The following is a 4561-nucleotide window of genomic DNA, read 5'->3' as shown; positions in this document are numbered from 1 at the left end:
CCCTTTGGATCTCTACCATATCAGTAGTGATCTCTCCTTTTTCATTCCTAATATGAGTTATCAAGTTTCACTCTCTCTTTCTTTGTTAGTTTTGCCAGTGATCTATCAATCTTGATTATTTTTTCAAAGAACCACCTTCTGCTTTCGTTGATCTTTCGAATTGTTTTTCGGGTTTCCACTTCATTGATTTCTGCTCTCAGCTTTATTATTTCCTTCTGTCTCCCTATTTTTGGTTCCTTTTGTTGAGTATTTTTCTAATTCTATGAGCTGCGTCATTAAGCTATTCAGGTATGCCCCTTCTCCTTTCCTGATGTGTGCTTGCAAAGCTATAAATTTTTCTCTCAGTACTGCTTTTGCTGTGTCCCATAGGTTCTGATAGTTTGTGTCTCCATTGTCATTTGTTTCTAGGAAGGTTTTAATTTCCTCTTTGATTTCATCTCAGACCCACTGGTTATTCAGTATTAGGCTGCTTAACTTCCAGGTATTAAAGTTTTCCTTCTGTGTCCCTTTGTAGTTCATATATAATTTCAGGGCCTTGTGGTCAGCGAAGGTAGCCTGCAAAATTTCTATCCTCTTGATATTATAGAGGTATGTTTTATTTGCTAGCATGTAATCTATCCTGGAGAATGTCCCATGTATATTAGAGAAGAATTTATATCCAGGCTTCTTGGGTTGAGTGTCCTGTATATATCTACTAGGCCTCTTTCTTCCATTTCTCTTTTCCCGTCTAGTATATTCTTGTTGGGTTTCAGTCTGGTTGACCTGTCAAGTGTTGACAATGCCATGTTGAGGTCTCCCACAATTATTGTGTTGTTATTGATATTATTTTTCAGATTTGTCAACAATTGTATTAAATATTTTGCTGGCCCCTCATTTGGTGCATATATGTTTAGGAGCATGATTTCTTCCTGCTGTACGTATCCCTTGATTAATACAAAATGTCTATCTTTGTCCCTTACAACTTTCCTAAGTATAAAGTTTGCATCATCTGATATTAGTATGGCCACTCCAGCTTTTTTTGAGTGTTGTTTGCTTGGATGTTTTTCCTCCAGCCTTTTATTTATGTTTGTTCTGACTATTCAGGTGCATTTCTTGTAGGCAGCAGAAGGTTGGATTGAGTTTTTTGATCCATTTAGCCACTCTGTGTCTCTTAACTGGTGCATTTAGTCCATTGACATTGAGAGAAAGAATTGTCCTGGGAGTTAGTGCCATCTTTATATAGAAGTTTGGTGTGTCTGTTGGTCAGTCTTGTCTTAAAGCAGGCCGTTCAGTTTTTCTTTTAAGACTGGTTTTGAGTCTGTAAAGTTTCTGAGCTGTTCTTTGTCTATGAAACCATGTATTGTTCCTTCAAACCTGAAAGTGAGTTTTGCTGGGTGCAGTATTCTAGGTGAAGCATTTATTTCATTGAGTTTTGTCACTATGTCCCACCACTGCCTTCTGGCCTTGAGTGTTTCCAGTGACAGGCCTGCTGTAAATCTCAAGGATGTTCCCTTGAATGTAATTTCTCTTTCGATCTTGCTGCTTTCAGAATTCTGTCTCTATCTGTGGGATTCATCATTGTGACTAGGATGTGTCTTGGGTGTTTTTCCTGGGGTCTCTTTTAGTTGGTACTCTTCGGGCATGCAGGATTTGATAACATGTATTCATTAGCTCTGGTAGTTTTTCTTTAATGATGTTCTTGACCATTGATTCTTCCTGAAGATTTTCTTCATGGGTCTCTAGGACTTCAATGATTCTTAAGTTGTTTCTGTTGAGCTTATCATAGACTTCTATTTTCATCTGTTCCTATTCTTGGAGTAATTTTTCCATTGTTTGATCATTTGCTTTAAAGCTTTTTTCCAATTTCTTCTGCTGTATGGAATTGTTATTCATCTCATCTTCCAGTGTACTAATTCTATCCTCAGCTGCTGTTAACCCATGGGAAAGCTCAACCATGTTTTTCTTCAATTCATCTACTGAATTTTTCAGACCTGTTATTTGACCTGAAATTTCAGTTTAAGGTTTTCTGATTTCTATCTTCATATTCTCTTGATTCTTATTAGTGTTCTCTTCTATACTTTCTTTGAGGTTTTTTGAACATCTTCCATATTGCGACTCTAAACTCCTTATCTGAGCGACTGAAGTTGGTTGATCATGTTTAAGTCATCAGAGTTGCCATCATCATTCTCTATGTCTGGTGCTGGCGTGCGTTGTTTTCCCATTTTCACACTTGTATTGTGGGTTTTTCTATGTGTTGTGGTTGTATTCATTGGCTAAATGATCTGCACGGCCGGGAAACGAAGTGGAGCGGCTGTGGTCCCCTGGCTCCACTCTTTCTGGGCTTGTAAACTCACCTCCAGGGAAGGCTCCAGGGAAGGTGAGCCATCCGCAGATGAGCCACACACAGGATGAAATCAGGCCGAAAATGGAGCACAGCACAGAAGACAGGTAAATAGGTGTGCTGGCATCTGAGTTCCAGCAAAGTTCAGCGGCTTCCCCTTTCTGGGCGTGTAAGCTCACCTCCAGGGAAGGTGAGCCGTCTGCTGATGAGCCACACACAGGATGAAATCAGGCTGAAAATGGAGCACAGCACAGAAGACAGGCAGATAGGGGTGCTGGCATCTGAGTTCCAGCAGAGTTCAGTGGCTTCCCCTTTCTGGGCTTATAAAGTCAGCCATTTCATACTCATTCACTCGCTGGGTAGCTTCAGAATGCAATTTTGGGGGGATTCGCTTCCCAGGGCTCTGAGGAGAGCTTCAAGGATTCAGAAAAGATGGAGAAGCACAGGCCAGGGCTCCTTTCAGGTCCTCAGTTTCCTCAGAAGCACAGCAGGGCAGAGACTCCACAGGTGAAGCAATCAGCACTTCACCTGGCAGTCCCCACAGTCAGCCATTTCTTACTCACTTGCTCGCTGGGTAGCTTCAGAATGCAGTTTTTGGGGGGTTCGCTTCCCAGGGCTCTGAGGAGAGCTTCAAGGATTCAGAAAAGACAGAGAAGCACAGGACAAGGCTCCCTTCAGGTCCTCAGTTTCCTCAGAAGAAGCACAGCAGGGCGGAGACTCCACAAGTGAGGCAATCAGCACTTCACCTGGCAGTCCCCACAGTCAGCCATTTCTTACTCACTCACTCACTCGCTGGGTAGCTTCAGAATCAAGCTATAAAAACATTTGTGGACAAAATAAAAATCAAATATTTGAAACCAAATTTGTGGCATGGTTCTTTTTTTCTTGCCTTTTGGTTTTAGGCTTTCCAGCAATGCTTAGTGTTCACTCCTGTCAGACTCAGAGAATTAGTATCAAACAAGATGAGCCTAGCAAGGCAATCTTTTTTTCACTATAGTATCTTTCTGGCCCTGGTCCATTTAGATGTATAATATATGTAAAATTTCATCTAATTTTTTAAACATAACTAAATTTACAAAATCACACTTGAAAATAGAAACTTGGGGGGGGGGCTGTTGGGCCACATTGGTGATGCTCAGGGGTTACTCCTGGCTATGCACTCAGAAATTGTTCCTGCCTCAAGGGACCATATGGGACACCAGTGATCAAACCCAGATCTGTCCTGGGTCAGCCACATGCAAGGCAAAGGCCCTACCTCTGCCATCTGGCCCCCAAAATAATAACTTTGAAAACAGATGAATTAAAATATCCATAGTTTTGGGGGGGCCGGAGAGATAGCATGGAGGTAAGGCATTTGTCTCTCATGCAGAAGGATGGTGGTTTGAATCCCGGCATCCCATATGGTCCCCGTGCCTGCCAGGGGCGATTTTCTAAGCATAGAGCCAGGAGTAACCCCTGAGCGCTGCCAGGTGTGACCCCCCCCAAAAAAAAGCAAAATACAAATATCCATAGTTTTCTATTAGTTATCCAAGCATTAACTCTGCTTTGCACTACTCTATTTTCTTGAATGTTTACATATATGCTAAAAACAATCGAAAAATGAGAAATGAATGAGATATAGAACTAAGAAATCACTATTCGTTTGAGATGTGAAAAGGGTATATGTAAATAGAATACATAGTATACTTACAAATAAGTATTTCCCCTTTGGATGGTTTGTGTTTCTGGACTGTCACTTGTGTCCTTGAAGCTGAGTCTCGAAGGTCAGATACCGGATATTCGTCTTGAGCTATAAAAGCGTTTAAGGGAAAAAAAGCAAAAACCAATATTTAAAACCAGATTTGGGGCTGAGATTGTTTCTCACATTTGGCTTTTGGGTCATATTCAGCTGTGCTCAGTGTTTACCCCTGTCAGACTCACGAAACAATGTAGTACTTGAGATCAAACCTGATAGCAGAACAAGACAAGTGCTCTTCCCACTGTATTGTCTGTCAGATCCATTATTAATTTTCAAGTTATAACATAGGTACAGTAAAATCACATCTCGTTTTTATAAAACATAACTAAAGTTACATAGTCATACATGAAAATTTAAGGTTGTTATATAGTTATATATTCAAATATCCTAAGAATTTCATTAATTACCTGCTTTCTACTACTATTCAATTTCCAAAAATGTTATATACATACATTAAAAAAACTTAAAGCCTAGGCCATGAGCAAGACATAAAAATAGGTATC

The sequence above is a fragment of the Suncus etruscus genome, chromosome 7, assembly GCF_024139225.1.
Source record: "Suncus etruscus isolate mSunEtr1 chromosome 7, mSunEtr1.pri.cur, whole genome shotgun sequence".
Lineage (NCBI taxonomy): Eukaryota > Metazoa > Chordata > Mammalia > Eulipotyphla > Soricidae > Suncus > Suncus etruscus.
The sequence above is the reverse complement of the archived record's forward strand: the minus strand, read 5'-3'. Positions refer to the sequence as shown.